The following is a 20,709-nucleotide window of genomic DNA, read 5'->3' on the forward strand; positions in this document are numbered from 1 at the left end:
TAATAATGATAAGAACAACCATTGATAAAAACTAAGTCAAAACGTTCATATGCATAAGATAGGGGCAGGACGATAACACAATAAAATAAAATAAATAATCAGGTGTGACCATGGATTTATAAGAAGGATGAGAAAGAGAGGGATTCATTAAGGCCATGAGGGGAAAGGGTATTAAGAATGGTGATCCATCGTGCTTCAGCCTGGGCCAGCATCTTTTTCACATTGCCACCCCGGGTGCCCATATGTATAACATCAATGCCACGAACTTTAAGGCATCCGGGGTCGCAATTGTGAGCCATCTTAAAATGCTTAGGGATGGTTTTAAGTTCCGTGATATCGCTCGCCGTCCTGGCCGCGCCAATGTCCCGCACATGCTCCCGCACACGTACTCGGAGCTCTCTGGACGTTAGACCAATGTAGATCAATGAGCAGTCGCAAGTCGCATAGTAAATTACATTACTAGTACCACAAGAAACGTACTGCTTAATCTTAAATTGTCTTGAGCCATCCGAGGACGCGAACGTGGTGCATCGCAGGACATTGGCGCAGGCACGACAGCGACCGCACGGATAGTTTCCCACAACAGGGCCACGGGAGCCAAAGAGACTTGGTCTAGCGGGAACATAGTGGCTAGATACCAAAATGTCTCTAAGATTACTGGATCGCCTAGGGGTCATTAGAGGATAGTCACCAAGAATAGATCCCAGAGAGGAATCGGTCGCCAATATACTCCAATGTTTCATCATAATGCCCCTCATATTCTCCCACTCGTGATTGTAGGTGGATACATATCTAATTTTGCTCTGTCCGTCACGATTATGGCGTTGTGTGTTTGGATAAAGTAGATAATTTCTTGAGGTGTGTCTTGCTCGTTCGTACCCCTTCTTGATACATCTATTGCTATATCCTCGGGATGTAAATCTAGACTTTAGAGCAACAGCTTGCTCTTCAAATTTGGAGTCCGAGGAGCAGATCCGCCTCGCCCTCAGGAACTGACCCACCGGGACGGCCCTAATGGTGGACGGATGGTGGGCACTACTAGCATGAATGAGGGAATTGGTTGATGTGGGCTTTCTATGGACGTCAGTCTGGAGGCGTCGATCGTGATCAACCTCCAGGCTGACGTCCAGGAATTCCACACTATGTCTGTCATACTTATAAGTCAACCGAATTCCCCAAAAATTTGAATTCAATTGTGACATAAAACACTCGAGCTGCCGCACCGACCCACGCCAAAAAAATAAAATATCGTCTATATAGCGTAACCAGCACAGCACATGGTCCGCGACCGCAGCACCTCCATCGCCAAAAATTTGTCTCTCCCAAGCTCCCAGGAAGAGATTGGCGTATGAAGGCGCGCAGGCCGCCCCCATGGCTGTGCCGCGTTTCTGCAAATAGATATGGTCCTTAAATAAAAAATAATTGTGCGTGAGTATAAAGTGCAGCAGCTCGAGAATTAACCCACACATAGGGCCGCCCAGGTTCGAAGCCCCAAGGAAGAGGCGTACCGCATCAAGTCCAATAGTATGATCAATACAGGTGTACAATGATTCAACATCCGCTGTAACGAGCAAGACATCCTCATCCAAAGAGATGCCGTCGACCCGCGTAAGGACATCCGTCGTGTCACGAACATATGAGGGAAGTGTGCCCACGATAGGTTTAAGGTAAAAATCAATAAATTTACAGATCGGTTCGCACAATCCATCAATGCTGGACACGATCGGACGTCCCGGCGGGTCGGCGGCATCCTTATGGATTTTAGGTAGAAGGTAGAAAGTTGACGTTTTTGGAAAGCGTACTGTAAGTGCCTCCACTGTTTTTTTTTTGACACTATACCCACCTCACAAGCACGAGCGAGAATACCCTGGAGCTCGGCGGAGTACGAGGCGGTCGGGTTATAACTCAGCCTACAATATGTATCTATATCTCGTAGCTGCCGAAAGGCCTCTTTTTCATATTTACCACATGGCCAGATCACGATGTTACCCCCCTTGTCCGCCGGTTTAATGACAATGTCAGTGTAGGTTTTTAATTCTTTAATTGCTACACGTTGTCTTGCTGTCAAATTATCGTATTTTCTCTTAGTAGAGAGTTTTTTGAAATCCTCGGCAACCAGCCTAGAGAAAATTTCTACAGCTGGACATAGGGACAAGGGGGGGAAACTAGTCGATCTGGGAATAGCACATTTAGGCAACCCACCTGATTGTGAGGGGTTGTGCTCATGTGATAATTCCTCCAGATTTCGGACCGCCTCCCACTCGGCCGGGCTCCAGGTTACAATGGGGGCATCTTTCTTAGAGTGAAGCTTGTGTAGAATAAGCTTCCTAGCGAAAAGCTGGAGGTCCTTTAGGGCTGTAAAATAATTAAAATTATTAGTAGGTGAAAAGGTTAGACCCATACTTAGGACCTCCAGTTGATCATCAGAAAGAGTATGGGTGGATAAATTGACGATCCGAAATCCCCCCTGGGGGTGACTTACCCGCTGTATTGTGAGATCTTTGTTTTTACTTGTCAGTCTCGTTTGTATCCTCTTAGTCGTCTGCAGCGATGTACCGGGGTTATCCATCCCTAGAGATCCACTGTGTGAGTCTTCATTCGAAGCAGCAGAGGATGCAGAGGTAGATCGAGATCGAGATTGAAATCTATTTCTCTGATAGGGGCGGGAACGTCCTCCTGAATTACCCCACCTGTATATTCTCTGCAACTGTCTATCCTGTGTGTCCCTCAAAAATTTTTTTGATTTTACTGTTTGAGTTTCTTTTGCCCACTTTTGAGATAGGGCTTCTATCTCTTCATTCAATTTTTTTTTTTTTTTTTTTTTTTTTACAGAATCCAAAGGCATCTCATTTTTTATGGAAGTCTGTAATTTCTCGATTTGAGTTTCGATACCAGATAGAGATACCTGATTCATCTCAATAATCAATTTCATGAATCCATTCGAGCAAGTATTAGAGTACTGTTCCCATTTACCCTTTATAACCTCGTCATCTATATTGAAAGAGGGGAAGATTTGTACCCTCAATCCACGAGGTATAAGTCCCTTTTCGATATATTTTTTCAAAAATGCGATGTTCCACCACAATTTTGTTCTTTTCCTGATTAATTCTTTAATTTCATTAATCTGTATAAGTGTATGTCCCCCCCCATATATGCACCATTAGAACTATCCTCACTACAAATACTATCCAATTGTGAGAGCCAGGTCCCATCCTGGGCTCTAAAGTCCATCTCGGGTCTGAAAAAAACTGTGAAAAACACAGAAATAAGTAATGCAACTAAATAGACCCTATAGGGGTAATGTTGGCAAATCCGGGAAGAAATATACCCCCGATTTGCTAACCCAAGCCAACTCATGAGGCACATACATATATAGGAGAACAACGAGTTAATTGGCATAAAACATATAAATTTTTATTACATCAAATATTTAAAAACATACATAATAGAAGACAAGATGACATAATTCGGATAGTATGGAAACACTAGTTGGACTGCCAATGTGGTAAGATATGTAACAAAAAATATATACATATATGATCACGCATAGGGTCGAAGTGGGTCATGAGCAACATAAGTAATGAAACATCAGGTTAGTATATCAAAAATAGTGCAATGAATATAATAATATATATCGGGAAATAGTCCATAGATATTCCACAGTCATTGGATTTTACAATTACCCTATATATCAGATGTCCATCTAAATGATGCTCCCGCCCACAAATAGTCAACACGTGTCACAAAAAACGTCCAAAAAATTGTATCCCACCACATAGCAGTCCCTAGTGTAGAGACACTAATTAGATTGCCACTGTGGCAAGTGTATAGCAGAAAATACATATATAATCATGCGAATGGCTACAGTGGGACATAACTGAACCTAGATGATATAACATAAGGCAAGTACATCAAGACAATCCTGATAGACATAGTAATGGATCAGGAAGTATTCCATCAAAATCCCGTAGTCATTGAATTGACACTAGCCATATGCATCAAGTATCCATCTAGGTAATGTACCCACACACCAGTAATCGAATATATATCGCATAAAGCATAAAAAAGTAATCCCATACCACAGAGAGTGTCAGGAGGAGAGTGAGGTGCATGAAAGAACGCACAATGGCAGCCCCAACGCGCGTTTCGCGGTCCGCAACGACCGCTTCCTCAAGGGGAAGTGATGTATAAAAAGGAAACCGGCCTAAATATACCCCATGATGTCGGTCACGTGTGGCCCCACGTGACCGATCACCTGATAATTATGGGCGGTGCCTATAGACGGCGCACGCGCTGTCATGATCCGCCCGTAGAGACGCGACCAAGCTGTCAAGAGCAGGCACGCAAAGCACGGGCGCGCAGCACAAAATTGTGCACGAGCGCCCGCGTGCGCACCCACACCACCGAGACAGCTGATCGCATGTCCACGGGCAGAGGAGACAACACGCGCGCACAGCACCTGCAAAGTAAGTCCGGCTGGAAAATCAAATACACAATAAACACATAGTGTGAGGAGAGTGTCAAAAGCAATAGTGTTCGTCCCCACAAAGTTCCAAATAGATAGTGAATCAGAAACATACTGCCAGGGATTCATCCCAGGCCCAAGATACAAATAAATACATAGATCCAGCCATGGTGACGTCCCAATAGATTTTAAAGCATTGACAACTCGATCCTTGAGTCCACTGTATATTATTTAATATCCTCCAGCCCAGGCTATATATCTCTCCTGGGGAATATCCGGTCTGAGTGAAGAAAATTTAAAAGAACTGAAATAAAGAAAACAGAATATAAAAAAAGAAAAAATAAAAAGAAAAAATAATAATGATAAGAACAACCATTGATAAAAACTAAGTCAAAACGTTCATATGCATAAGATAGGGGCAGGACGATAACACAATAAAATAAAATAAATAATCAGGTGTGACCATGGATTTATAAGAAGGATGAGAAAGAGAGGGATTCATTAAGGCCATGAGGGGAAAGGGTATTGAGAATGGTGATCCATCGTGCTTCAGCCTGGGCCAGCATCTTTTTCACATTGCCACCCCGGGTGCCCATATGTATAACATCAATGCCACGAACTTTAAGGCATCCGGGGTCGCAATTGTGAGCCATCTTAAAATGCTTAGGGATGGTTTTAAGTTCCGTGATATCGCTCGCCGTCCTGGCCGCGCCAATGTCCCGCACATGCTCCCGCACACGTACTCGGAGCTCTCTCATCCCGGGGCACTGTAGGGTGAAGGGTGCATATCAAGATCCTCCCCAATGAGCGGGTGTAGGGCCTCCTGTTTCTTGCCTCTGCGTAGTAAGTTTCTGACCTGCCTCGAGATAGGCCTAACTTTGTCTCTGTCCTGCGCTGGCTGACCTTGTGGTAGGGCCTTCTCTTGGAGTTCACGCTCCCAGTATGCGAGGCCTAAGCGTCTCCTGGCTATTTTACGTATCAGCACCTTAGCGATCCTGCGACTTGTAGTTCTCCAGGGATTCCGGTTATGCCTTACTGGGTCATAGAGATCCCGGTAAGCTCGGATCCGGTGTCCGGTAAATGCTTCGGGGTGAGCTGGTTAAGCTCCTCTGCCCCTTATGTACTAACTCGCCATTCGCCTTCGGCCTACTCGGGCCCTCACTAGGCTATACACACTAACGGCAGCTTGCCGCGCTTCACTGATCTTATGGCGCCGACACACCTTAAGCTCTATCTGGGCTCCCTGAATCTAGCTAGCAGGAGCCTCGTGCTCCACTGCTGAACTATTAACTGCATTCTCTAGACTAGACTGAGCTCCGCTGCAGACTGACCTCTCTTAGGCTTCTCTACTGCAGGAACTCTTCAGAGGAACTGAACTGCCTAGCTCCACCTTCCCTATTTATATCCCTAACGGGCTCCCTCTGCTGGTCTGAGGTGGAAGGTGGAGATGTGTGAATGTTTATGGGGGCCTCTTGTGGAGCGTTCCATCAATGCACTCTTCTAGGATCTGTGATACCAAGCGCAGCGGGGCGTCACAGATGCTATTGACGATGAGGTTAGGTTGAGCCTTCCTGGACAGAGACAGAGTGCTGGAAGCACATCAACAACTGCATCCTCAACCACAACTCTGCCTCTGACCACAAGTCGTGGTGGCTCTTCAGGTCGCATGGGCTCTAAGCCTTGCATAGCCTGGGCATTTTTTCAGATCGATAAGCATGACCCAACTCGTGTTATCTGTAATATTTGTCACCAAAAGCTAAGTAGAGGCCAAAAAATCCATAGTTTGAGTACTTCATGCATGTACCGTCACATGGATATGAAGCATAAGTTGCAGTGGGAAGCTCACTGTGCTACAATGCGGCCTAGCGGGCCGGGCCAACCACTGTCGGCCCCATCTTGTGCATCCACAGCCTCTTCATCCTCTGTGACTGGGGGGATAGCAGTCACACATGTTTTTGGACGCAGACCTGCCACCTCTTTACCCGCAACAGCCAGTGTGATTGGCAGGTCGTCAGTTCATTGGGAAGTGGAAACACCTGCTGGTGCTGAGCGCTCTCCGACATCGAGAGCACCACCTTTGGATCAAGCAACCTAACATGTCCGCCTGCATCTTCCTCACAGACTGGCAGTTTGCCGGGGACACCCTTCTCAACCCCGTCTAAGCACAACAGCCAGCCATTGGTCCCTCAGATGTGGACAAGTAAAAGACCATTTCCTCCTAGCCATTAGAAAGCTAAGAGGTTGAATTTGACCATCTGCAAACTCTTGGCTACAGAAATGCTTCCTTTCCGCCTGGTGGACACAGAGGATTTTCGAGACCTTATGTCCGTCGCAGTGCCCCAGTACCAGATGCCCAGTCGGCACTACTTCTCAAAGAAAGGTGTGCCTGCGTTCCACCAGCATGTCGCACACAACATCACCACTTCTTTGAGAAACTCTGTGTGTGACAGGGTGCATTTCACCACAGACACTTGGACGAGTAGGCATGGACAGGGGCGTTACATGTCGCTGACTGGGCACTCGGTAACTATGGTGACAGCAGGACAAGGGGCAGCTGTCCAAGTCTTGCCGTCCCCACGAGTTGTGCGTCAATCCTCTTTATCTCAAACTTCCTCCACTGCTTCTGCCTCCTCAACCTCCTCGCGGTCCTCCACCTGCACCCAAAGCCTGTCTGGTCATGCCACAAGCTTTCTAACTGCGCAGAAGGAATCCTGCACACCTCCTTACTATGCTGGCAGCAGGGCTCAACGTCATCAGGTGGTTTTTACTTTGAAATGTCTGGGAAATGTGAGTCACACAGCTGAGGAGTTGTGGTCAGCTATGGAGACCCAGTTTCATGAATGATTGTCTCCACTGGACCTGCAACCAGGGAAGGCCGTGTGCGACAATGGTGCAAACCTGGGTGTGGCCCTTCGCCGGGGCAATGTCACACACGTGCCTTGTATGGCTCATGTGTTGAACCTGGTTGTCCATCACGCTGCAGGAGTGGTCTCAGATCAGGGACCTATGAAGTTGACGCGCCCCCTGGGCCGTGGGGTACCCGGAGCCGGGCTGGTAGACACTAGGGGTTGTAGTCACTGTGGCGGTGACCCGGTCCGTGACCCAGGGCGGTCAATCCAAGGGTAATTTGTATATATGGGTTTTATAATGTCTGACTACGCCACCTCTGGAGTGCGGCAAAAATGGCCGCCGCTGCGGAACAGTCCTCTGAAGCTGGTGGTTTTGCAGCAATGGTATTATTACTCCCCACAGGAAGAGTGTAGCTTCAGGGCAGTGTGGGTGGATGATGGTGGTTGTAATGCAGGGAGTCAGTAATGAACACAGAGTCCGTGTGATGCAGTCCCAAGATCTTTACTCACAGTTGTTGCAGTCCAGATTACAGGTACCAGAGCAATCTCCCCTGTCGTACTGTGCATACTCAGTGAGGGGCTCAGTCCACCCCCAGATAGCTCTGGAGTACTTAGCAGGACCCCCTTCTGTGTGTCCTTTCTCTGGCCTTCTCCCTGCACCTCACACCCAGTGACACTTCTATCCGGTATCCTCGGGCCTTGGCGGGCGACGTGTGTTCCGTCCCCTGGGTCCTATGTGGCTACCTTCTTAGTGAGACTGGTGTGGACTTTGGCCTGCAGTACATGAAATGCTGCAGCCTTCGGTTTCTAGTTGAGCCTTGCTGTTTCTCCACTAGTTGAGCGACCGGTTCCCCTTATCTTGCCTGACCCCTCTACCTCCTGGTAGCAGCGGGAGTACGGGTGGCCTTCTGCACAGCCCGTACCCCTAGGGTCCCTTCGGTTCCTGGAGCCTTCCTGCTCCCACTCCTCTCTTCTCTCCTTCAGTCCTGGGCCTCCCAGGCTAGGCCCGCCTCCGGAGCAGAGCTCATGCCGAGCCTCTGCTCCTCTCACTTTTCCTCCTCTGACTGGCTTGCTCTTTCTAAGATGGCTTCCTATTTATACTCTCCCTGTCATGTGCTCCCCTAAGCACCCACTACATAGGACCCTCCCACCAGCTAGGGACCTGGGACTGTGCTCTCCCTTAGGAGTTATCTCGCCCTACCCCCACTGCGGGTATGTGTTGGATGCAGGTGTCAGTGTCCCGAGCCATACGCCTTCCTTACCTGAGGGTGAGATACCACAACTCTGGGTGAGATGCAGTAACTCTGTGGCGACTGAACCCTCAGGGGCGCCACACACCCTTCTGCACAGTTTTGAAATGGTGACAAAGATGTTTAGTGCTGACGACGATGCCACTATCATCATGACTATTCCGGTGATTTACATGCTGGAGCACACATTAAACAGAATTCAGAGTCAGGTGGTGGGACAAGAGGAGGTGGAGGAAGTAGAGGAGTCGTATGCGGAAGGGATAACATCTCCAAGGTCCAGACGGTCGGCAGCACCAAGGCGGCAGGCATGGGAGGGTGGGGGAGAGGGATTAACCAGGGCGCATGGTAGCAGCCAAACTGTTGAGGAAGGTGCAGGAGCCGAGGAAGAAGTGGAGGACGAACTGGCGATGGGCATGGAAGACTCATCAGATGAGGGAGACCTTGATCACATTTCTGTTGTGTGAGGTTGGGGGGAGAGGGCAGAGGAAGGAAGCATGATTCTTACCTCGCTACCAATACAACAAGGACTTGGTCCTCCTGGATGCGCAAGACACATGAGTGCCTTCTTGCTGCACTACCTGCAACATGACCCTTGGATTGTCAGAATTCGAAGTAATCCTGACTACTGGGTTGCCACACTCTTAGATCCCCGGTACAAAAGTAAATTTGCCGAAATAATTCCTGCCATAAAAAGGGATTTACGCATGCACGAGTATCTGCAGACGCTGTTGCAGAATCTTACATGTGCTTTTCCACAAAACACCAGTGGTGCACGTAGTGAATCTCACAGTTCTAACTTGCCAACCGTGGGACTGTCGAGTCTTCATCACTCAAACCGTAACAATAACACAGTATCTGCTGGTAACAGCAATTTTATGGAATCGTTTCACCACTTTTTTAGACCATCCTTTGCAAGGCCAGAGGAGACACGAAGTCTGACACATAGTCAACGCCTAGAGAGCATGGTACAGGAGTATCTCCAAGTAAACATTGAAGCCATGACTGTGTCACTGGACCCTTGCTCATTTTGGAATTCCAATCTGGAAAAATGACCGGAGCTCGCCACTCACGCCTTGGAGACCTTGTCATGCCCCGCAGCCAGCGTTCTCTCTGAACGTGTGTTCAGCGCTGCTGGTGGTGTGCTGACAGATAAGCGCACGCAGCTCTCCACTGATAATGTAGACAGACTCACGTTCATAAAGATGAACAAATCATGGATTCGCAAGGACTTTTTTACCCCTGTGTCATCCTGGGGAGACTAAAAGCTTGAGGATTTCGTAAAATCACCTCACCAACCGTTTTAAGCAACTGTGGGGAAATTGATGCCATTTAACCCTAGAACGCATGACCATAAAAATCTACACTTTCACATACCTGGGACCTTTTAGGCCCGTGTGCAAATAACATGAAATAACTCAAAGTCAAATGACAAACAACTATATACATGAAGAATACCTAGAGTTTCAAAATTCTAACTAAAGTAATCTTACAGAAAATAGAAAACAATTAACAGGGCGGGCCTGCGAGGCCCCAGGTATGCGTTCTAGGGTTAAGTGGTGTCTGTGCCACAATTTTGGGAAAAAATGGAGACTCTTTTTGGAGTCCCCTTGCTGTGTCTTACGTGACGTTGGCATCGTCAATTCCAGGTGGGTTGGGTCGCTCCCCCCTCCTTTTAACTGTAAGAAACTATATACACTATGGCTTGGGGTAACACAGATGGTTGAGTGTGAAGAGCTGCTTACTCAGAGGTCTGCTCCAAAGCTTCAGTGTCTGATAGTCAGCTTAGAATTTTTAACTGCATCTAGCCTAGGCAATACTTTAGGCGTAGTAGCCCAGCTGCGAAGCAGGCTGCACCGCCTGTGTATCTAATAAGATTTTTTAACTGCATCTAGCCTAGGCAGACTGTGGGGACCCCCAACCAAATCCAGACGCTCAGCCCCCCTACCGCCCCCCTTTCCTTGACAATACAATAATGTAACTCTTACAACTGGATGGGTGAGGATCGGTCACAGCTTTATTAACTCTTTATACTCATTCCATTAGAAAGGCATTTTATTTTTAAAATAATTCAGCTTGTTGCAGCATGCCCTGGGTCTCCACTCCGGCAAGTTGGCCAAGAAGTGTAACTCTCCAGCATGTCCTTTCTATTTCCAGGCCACGGAGGATCCTGCGTACTCGTATGCAGGACTCTGACCCACACCCATCACTCTTAATGCTTGTTCCACTCCGTCCTGGAGTCCTGACAGGAATATGTCCAGTCCAATATCCATTAAGTGAACACCGTCGGGCCTTATGAGGCCTGCTTTATCTCCTTCCAGTTGTCGGTGTCGTATCACTACACCGCCTCTTTCTCTTCTAAATTTTGTCATCCGAATATTTATTACCCGCCTTGTCCGTTCGATGGCTGTGATGTCTCGCGCACCTTGCCATACCGCTATCGGCACAATCTCTGACCATACTATAGCTAGTTTTGTGAAAATTTCTCTGAAGCGCTCAGTGTCTACTTTCATTATTGCCATTAGTTATGCTCTCTTGTGATGACCTAGGTTGTTTCCCCCGGCCTGTATAACTAAGATGACCAGACCTCTTGCCTCTCTCCCTACCTTGATTACCTCCATTAGTACCTGTGGCCATAGCAGGCCTCTAATACCTCTCCAGTTGAAATATGTGTTATGAAACTCTAATTTCCTCCCGCCTGGGCGGACTTTCGCCCTTTTTTCTGCCAAATATATATACGAGTGGCCTATCACCCACACTGTTGGCTTAGCGTCACCTGTAAAAGAAACAAACCACGTTAGGATAACAAGTCCGGTCTTATGTATCTCGCCAAACACGTGGATCGCCATCTCCCTATCCTCTGAACTTCCGTTTCTGACAGTCCTGCTCTTGCTGCTTCCGTGGCCGCGCCTATGCGGAATGAGTGTGTCCCGTAATCTTTGGAGTGGTTCCCTGCCGATGTTATGCATTTATTAAATATAGCTCGGAACTGGTATCTTGATAATTGCGTTCCATCAATGTGTGATATGAAGAAACTACTTTGTGATCTGACGGTTATATATGTTTTTACTATTGTTACCCGACTCAGTGTACCATTTGTGGGTTGTAGAAGTACCCAAGTGCCCCTGCCCGCTGGAACCGTTTTCGATTGGTGTATGCGTAGACATATTGCATTATTGGCTATGACTACGTCCTGGTGTAATAAGCCTCCACTGGTGGTAATTTTGGATTGAGGGACTAATTCGCTTATGCATAGCGCCCCGAAGAAGGCGATCACAAATGCAGTAGACAGTAGTGTTGCTTCAAATTGTGAGTGTCATGTTAATGGTGTTAGGGATATGATGTGAGAAATCAGTTTTAGTGACACGGGACGGGACGTCTACACTCCTGACTTGGCTGACCCCTTTTCCACCCTTTTATGGATTGTCTGATGATGAATCTTTGTCACATCTCCCCAATTCAGTAGTTGGAAGTGAAATGCTACTCCGGTCAGACACGGCTGCGCTGACGCCCCTGATATGCCCCTCATCATTAGCTGGTGGAGAAATTCTATATTACATAATTACATAGTTACATAGTTTATAAGGCCAAAAAAAGACAAGCGTCCATCCAGTTCAGCTTATTTCATAGAATCATAGAATGGTTGAGTTGGAAGGGACCTCCTGGGTCATCTGGTCCAACCCTCTGCTCAAAGCAGGATTCACTAGATCATCTCAGACAGATGTCTGTCCAGCCTCTGTTTGAAGACGTCCATTGAAGGGGAACTCACCACCTCTCGTGGCAGCCTGTTCCACTCATTAATCACCCTAACTGTCAAAAAGTTTTTTCTAATATCTAATCTGTGTCTCCTCCCATTTAGTTTCATCCCATTGCTTCTAGTCTTTCCTTGTGCAAATGAGAATAAAGATGATCCTTCTACAATGTGACAGCCCTTGACATATTTGTAGACAGCTATTAAGTCTCCTCTCAGTCTTCTTTTTTGCAAGCTAAACATTCCCAAATCCTGCAACCGTTCCTCATAGGACATGGTTTGCAGACCAGTCACCATTCTGGTCGCTCTTCTCTGAACTTGCTCCAGTTTGTCTATGTCTTTTTTAAAATGTGGTGCCCAAAACTGTACACAGTATTCCAGATGAGGTCTGACCAAAGAGGAGTAAAGACCGATAATGACTTCACGTGATCTAGACTGTATGCTTCTGTTAATACATCCCAGAATTGTATTTGCCTTTTTTGCTGCTGCATCACACTGTTGACTCCTGTTTAGTCTATGATCTATTAGTATACCTAAGTCTTTTTCACATGTACTGTTGCTTAGCTCTATTCCTCCCATTCTGTATATGCTTTTTTCATTTTTATTGCCCAGATGTAGTACTTTGCATTTTTCCCTGTTAAAAACCATTCTGTTGGTTGCTGCCCACTGCTCCAGTTTATTTAGGTCTTTTTGAATCCTCTCTCTCTCTTCTCTAGTATTAGCTATCCCTCCTAGCTTTGTGTCATCAGCAAATTTAATCAGTTTACCCTCAATTCCTTCATCTAAATCATTGATAAAGATGTTGAACAATACAGGTCCCAGGACGGAGCCCTGTGGTACCCCACTTGAGACATTCATCCAGCTGGATGTGAAGCCATTTACAACCACCCTTTGAGTCCGATCACTAAGCCAGTTATGAATCCACCTAACAGTTGCCTGGTCCATTGCATACTTGGTCATTTTTTCAATAAGGATGGTGTGAGATACTTTGTCAAATGCTTTGCTGAAGTCAAGATATACTATATCTACAGCATTTCCCTGATCCACCCAGTCAGTGATTCTGTCATAGAAGGAAATTAAGTTAGTCTGACATGACTTGTTAGTTACAAACCCATGCTGACTCTGGTTAATCACTTCATTCTTATCCATGTACTTACATACATGTTGTTTAATAATTTGTTCAAAGATCTTTCCTGGTATAGAAGTCAGACTCACCGGCCTATAGTTCCCTGGGTCCACCTTCTTCCCCTTTTTGAAGATAGGAACAACATTTGCTCTTCTCCAGTCTTCTGGGACTTCTCCTGTTCTCCAAGAATTTTCAAAGATTATGGAGAGTGGTTCTAAAATTTCTTCTACGATCTCCTTCAGTACTCTGGGGTGTAATTCATCTGGACCTGGAGACTTGAACTCTTTTATGTTAGCCAAATATTCCCTCACAATCTTTCTGTTTACAGATAACTTTGATTCCTCTATTCCTTTAAAAGGACAGTGAAGATCAATTGATGTTACATTTTCTTTCTGAGAGAAAACAGATGCAAAATAGGAATTAAAAAGTTCGGCCTTCTCAACATCCTCTCTTACCATTTCTCCATTTTCATCCTGTAAAAATCCTATAGCATCTTTGACTTTTCTTTTACTTTTGACATACCCCCAAAATCCTTTTTTATTGCTTTTGACATCTCTTGCAAGCCTTAATTCATTGTCAGCTTTAGCTAACCTGATACGTGCCCTGCAGGATCTGCAGACTGCATTATAATCTTCTTTAGATATGCCTCCCTCTTTCCATTTAATAAACATTTCTTTCTTTCTTTTTAGCATGTGTTTAAGTTCTGTGTTCATCCATCCTGGTTTCCTTAAATGCTTCCCATTCTTCCTACTTTTCGGGATTGTTAACGATTGTGCTTTGAGAATCTCATTTTTAAAAATTTCCCATCCTTTCTGGACATTTTTGTCCTTAAGGACATCCAGCCATTGGATCCCTCCTATTCTCTTTCTGAGTCTCTTAAAATCTGCCTTTCTAAAATCTAACCTTGAAGTTTGAGTCTTCACATGTCTTCCTCCTCTAGTTATCCAAAATTCTATAATAGCATGATCGCTGCCTCCTAGGGTCCCAGCCACCTTTACCTCCTCAACCATTTCCTCCCTGTTTATAAGGATTAGATCCAAAGTAGCAGATCCCCTTGTTTTCTCCCCTACCTTTTGGAAGATAAAGTTGTCAGCAAGAGAGGATAAGAATTTGCTTGACCTGTTAGTTTTACTTGAGAGAGATTCCCAACAAATGTCTGGATAGTTGTAATCTCCCATGACCACTACGTCATATTTTTTGGAGAACTTGGTCATTTGATACATAAAGAGTTCATCCATATCTTCAGCTTGCCCAGGTGGCCTGTAGTAAATGCCTACAATGGTGTCCTTTCCGTTGTTCTCTCCTTGTATTCTTACCCAAACAGTTTCCACAGAACTCCCAGTCTCTGAAGCTTCAATCTCTGTGCAGATATACGCTTTTCTAACATACAATGCAACACCTCCTCCTCGTTTATCAAGTCTGTTTCTTGCAAATAAGTTGTATCCTTTTAGCCTTTTATTCCAATCATGTGTATCATCCCACCAAGTTTCAGTGATTCCAATGACATCATATTCCTTTTCCTGCATTAGTAGTTCCAATTCTCCTTGTTTGTTGCCCATGCTTTGTGCATTTGTATAAAAACATTTTAGTTTGTGATTGGTTTCTCTTCCTCCCATATTTTTATTATTTAAATTGTTTTGTCTTTGTTCTTCCTTTCCACTTCCAGTAGCAGAGATCTCAATAGTATTTGTCAGCTGTATGGCTTTTTCTGGCCTTTTGCTTCCCTTCCCACATTGTTCTAGTTTAAAGCTCTTCTGATGAGTGTAGCAAGGCGACTTCCAAATACATGTTTTCCAGTCTTCGTAAGGTGCACCCCATCTCTAGCAAGTAGTCCATCGTATAGGTAATTCATTCCGTGATCCAGAAATCCAAATCCTTGTTGACGGCACCATCGACGTAGCCAGTTGTTCACCTGTAGAATCTTATTCCACCTCATTGTTCCATGGCCATCCACTGGGAGGATGGATGAGAAGACCACCTGCGCTCCCAATTCTTTCACTTTCTTGCCTAAGTCTTCAAAGTCACTGCAGATGGTTTCCAGGTCCTTTCTTGCGGTGTCATTTGTCCCCACATGTATTAGCAGGAATGGGTAGTGATCTGTAGGTCTGAAGAGTCTTGATATCCTGTCAGACACATCTTTAATTTTTGCTCCTGGAAGACAGCACATTTCTCTTGAGGTTATGTCTGGTCTGCAGATAGCGGCCTCTGTTCCTCTTAACAGGGAATCCCCCATGACCACCACTCCCCGTTTTTTCTTCACAACATTCTTCTTTCCCCATCCAGGAGGATTCTGAGGGCTTACAAGGTTATTCATTGCTGGCAAAGTCTTATTTTGCTGTATTTCTTCATGGTTCTCCTGCGTGAGAGCCTGGTACTGGTTCCTGAGCAGTATGGGTGCTGACTGCCTCTCGATCCTCCTGCTTCTGTGGGTCACATGCTTCCATTCCTCTGTTTCGTCAGGTGCAGTTCGAATTTCTTCTCTTTCTGAATCATGAAGAGATAATTCTGCTCTGTCTAAGAACTCTTCACCTTCCTTAATGATTTTCAAGGTAGTTAACCTCTCTTCTAGATTTCGCAACTTTTCCTCCAACAGGGACACAAGCTTGCATTTCTGGCATGTGAAGTTTGGCTTTTCCACTGGCAAGTCTGTGAACATGTAGCAGGATATGCAGCTCACCAAATGGCTCCTGGACTCTTCCATGTTCTTATTGTTAATATTCTGAAAACAGTGAAAAAAGCTTAAAAAATTTCTTGTGCACTGCAGCTATTCCGCAGTGTTGATCCAGGGGAAGGCAAAAAAAACCCCATGCGATATAGGCCAATTTACATCATTTTGGAAAAATTCACTTCTCGACTCCAATCTGGCAGTCAGATTAAATCCCTGGATTAATTAACTATCACTAAGCATAAGATGTAATTTTATTGTTCTCAAGAAAGGCGTCCAGGCCTCTCTTGAACTCATTAAGTGAGTTGGACATCACCACTTCCTCTCCCAGAGAGTTCCAGAGTCTCACGGCTCTGACCGTAAAGAATCCCCTTCTATGCTGGTGCAGGAACCTCCTTTCCTCCAGATGCATAGTGTGCCCCCTCGTCTTTGTCATCATCCTTGGTATAAACAGGTCATAGGAGAGATCTCTGTACTGCCCCCTGATGTATTTATACATGTTTATGAGGTCTCCCCTAAGCCTTCTCTTTTCCAACGTAAATAGGCCTAATTTTGCCAACCTCTCTGGGTATTCTAGTCCCTCCATTCCCTTTATTACCTTAGTCGCCCTCCTTTGTACCCTCTCTAGCTCCAATATGTCTTTCCTGAGCACCGGAGCCCAGAACTGTGCACAATATTCTAAGTGCGGCCTTACCAGCGCTTTATACAGAAGAAGAACAATGTTCTCATCATATGCCCCTATTCCTCTTCTGATGCATGCCATGACTCTATTTGCCTTCGCAGCTGCTGCCTGACACTGGGCACTCCAATATAATTTGCTGTTAACCAAGACGCCCAGGTCCTTCTCCATGTCAGATTTCCCCAACGGTTTCCCATTTAATATGTATGGGTGACTGCTGTTTTTCTTTCCCATGTGCATGACCTTACATTTATCGGCATTGAACCCCATTTGCCATTTTTTGGCCCAACTCCCCAATTTATCTAAATCCTCCTGTAGCTGTGCCCTATCCTCATCTGTTTTAACTACTTTACAAAGTTTAGTATCATCTGCAAATATTGCTATTTTACTATGCAACCCTTCCACTAGATCATTAATAAATATATTAAATAATATAGGGCCCAAGACAGACCCTTGAGGCACCCCGCTAGTAACCCTGACACACCCTGAGCTTACTCCATTGATAACCACCCTCTGCTTTCTATCACTCAGCCAGCTATTTACCCACTTGCACACATTATCCCCCAGACCAAGCATTCTCATTTTATATACCAACCTTTTGTGTGGCACGCTATCAAACGCTTTGGAGCGGTCCAGCTGTGAGCTCAACTCCTCGTAGAAGGCGATCAGGTTTGTTTGGCAGGAGCGATCCCTCATGAATCCATGTTGATATGGAGTTAGACAGTTATTATCATTAAGATATTCTACAATAGCATCTCTAAGAAATCCTTCAAACAATTTACCCACAACAGACGTTAAGCTTACTGGTCTATAGTTACCAGGTTCACTTTTAGACCCCTTTTTGAATATTGGTACCACATTTTCTTGGCGCCAGTCTAGTGGGACAGCCCCTGTCCATAAAGTGTGCTTGAATATAAGATACAGCGGCCTGTCTATCACATTACTTAATTCTTTTAGTACCCGGGGGTGTATGTCATCTGGGCCTGGTGACTTGTCTATTTTGATATTATTTAGGCGTTTCTGAACTTCCTCCTGGGTTAGGTGGGTGATATTTAGCAGAGGGTTTGCTTTATCACTCTGCATTTCCTCCGATAAATTGTTTTCTTTTGTGAAAACAGTGGAGAAGAAGCTATTGAGTAGGTTTGCTTTACCCTCATCGCCCTCTATGATTTTACCCAGGTTATTTTTCAATGGGCCAACTCTATCAGTTTTAATCCTTTTACTGTTTATATAGTTAAAGAACAGTTTGGGATTCTTTTTACTTTCCTTGGTAATTAGTCTCTCTTTCTCCTCTTTTGCTATTCTTATTTGTTTCTTCCAGATTTTGTTTTTGTCCCTATAAGATATTAGCGCTTCCTCGCTGCCTTCTTGTTTAAGTTTACCGAAAGCCCTTTTTTTGTTTTTCATTGCCCTCTTGACTTCCTTATTTAGCCACATTGGCTTCCTCCTATTCCTAGCCCTTTTACTCCCATAAGGTATGTACCTTCTACAGTGACTATGTAGGATTGTTTTGAAAATTTCCCATTTTCTATCCGTGCTCCTATTACTGAAGATACTATCCCAGTCTATAAGGTGAAGGGCATCTCTTAGCTGATCAAACTTTGCCCTCCTGAAGTTCAGTGTTTTTGTGACTCCCTTGCTGGGCACCCTACTGAAGCACATGTGGAATTGTATAATGTTGTGGTCACTATTTCCCAGGTGCCCCCCGACCTGCACCCCAGTTATTCTGTCTGGCCTGTTAGTTAATATTAAGTCTAAAAGGGTCGTCCCTCTAGTTGGTTCCTGCACAAGTTGTGACAAATAATTGTCTTTGATAATTGACAGAAACCTGTTTCCTTTCTGAGATCTACAGCTTTCCGTTTCCCAGTCTATATCGGGATAGTTGAAGTCCCCCATAATAATCACCTCGTTATTTTTTGCTACTTCGTCTATTTGCCTCATTAATAGACTTTCCGTGGCTTCTGCTATATTTGGTGGTTTATAACAGACTCCTATGATAATTTTATTATTGTTTTTTGCCCCATGTATCTCCACCCATAAGGACTCGACCTCCTCATTTCCCTCCCATACATCCTCCCGTATTGTAGGCTTTAGACACGTCTTTACATATAGACAGACTCCACCCCCTTTCCGATTTCTTCGATCCCTTCTAAACAGACTGTAACCCTGTAAGTTAACTGCCTAGTCATAGCTTTCATCTAACCATGTCTCGGTTATTCCCACTATGTCATAGTTACCTGTAGATATTTCTGCTTCCAGTTCATCCATCTTGTTTGTCAGGCTTCTGGCATTTGCTAGCACGCAGTTTACACGATTTTGTTTTGTTCCAATCTTCTCCCTGAGGATTGTATTAGAAATTTTCTTACCTCCCTTCCAAGTATCTTGTCTTGGACCTTCTTTGTCGTACTTCATATCTTTCATTAGTATGTTCTCTGGTTTCATGTTCGTGTCTGGCGTTTTTCTTCCCATCCCCTCTTCTTCTAGTTTAACGCCCTCCTGATGAGTGTTGCTAGTCTCCTGGCGAATGTGTGTTTCCCGGGTTTGTTGAGGTGTAGTCCGTCTCTGGCAAGGAGTCCGTCATAGAGGTAATTCACACCGTGGTCCAGGAATCCAAATCCTTGTTGTCTGCACCATCGTCTCAGCCAGTTGTTCACATCAAGGATCCTGTTCCATCTCCTGACGCCATGCCCGTCTACTGGAAGGATAGAAGAAAAAACTACCTGCGCATCCAGTTCTTTTACTTTCTTCCCCAATGCTTCAAAGTCCTTGCAGATTGTAGGTAGGTCCTTCCTTGCCGTGTCATTGGTGCCAACATGTATCAGAAGAAATGGGTGGACATCCTTGGAACTGATGAGCTTCGGTATCCTATCGGTAACATCCTTGATCTTCGCACCTGGGAGGCAGCATACTTCTCTTGCGGTTATGTCCGGTCTATGGTGACTTGTGATCTGGCTTGTTCACATTGGTCAACCCGTTTGCCTGCTACTAGTCATGTCCACTCTTCCCATGCCTTACCGTATGCTTGCCACGTCGACGGGGAAACTGACACTCTGATTAATGGCATCAACTATTCGCCACTAGATCCCATAGGGAGGGTGGGCAACTGCTGCTCGATGGGTGGGCGTTGGGGAAGAGCTCTGTGAAAATCTGCCAATTGAATTGTTATAAAGCGTTAGCAGCAGCTTTACACCCCTCAGCATAGTGGCTAGCGCGGACCCATACATTGTGTTTTAGGCACAGGAATGCTAGCCGGCGTAGTAGGCCTAGCACTGAGAGAGACGATCATGCCATCTTATTAATGCAATGTGCTAGGCTGGTGTTTTTTGCTATGAAGCGTATATTTTTGTTAGCCAGGCGCGCGCCCCATATTTCTATTACTACCACTATTGGCAAGAAAAATTATTTTCAGGGCTAGATGCAGCTAAAAAATTATTATTAATTTCAAAGCTGGTGGAGCTTGGTATAGATGGCCTAATACAATGAGTACCACACACTGCTAGAAGCCGAAATATTTTTTCAGAGCTAGATGCAGAAAAAAATTATATTGAATTTGCAACCTGATGGAGGTCAGTATAGATGGACTAATAGACCAAGTCCCACACACTGCTAGAAGCCCAAATATTTTTTCAGAGCTAGATGCAGAAAAAAATTATATTGAATTTGCAACCTGATGGAGGTCTGTATAGATGGACTAATAGACCAAGTCCCACACACTGCTAGAAGCCCAAATATTTTTTCAGAGCTAGATGCAGAAAAAAAATATATTGAATTTGCAACCTGATGGAGGTCAGTATAGGTGGACTAATAGAACAAGTCCCACACACTGCTAGAAGCCAAAATATTTTTTCAGAGCTAGATGCAGATAAAAATTATATTGAATTTGCAACCTGATGGAGGTCAGTATAGATGGACTAATAGACCAAGTCC

This window comes from Phyllobates terribilis, unplaced genomic scaffold (assembly GCF_046119375.1).
Source record: "Phyllobates terribilis strain yellow unplaced genomic scaffold, ASM4611937v1 Scaffold_1__5_contigs__length_1240528914, whole genome shotgun sequence".
NCBI classification, from domain to species: Eukaryota; Metazoa; Chordata; class Amphibia; order Anura; family Dendrobatidae; genus Phyllobates; species Phyllobates terribilis.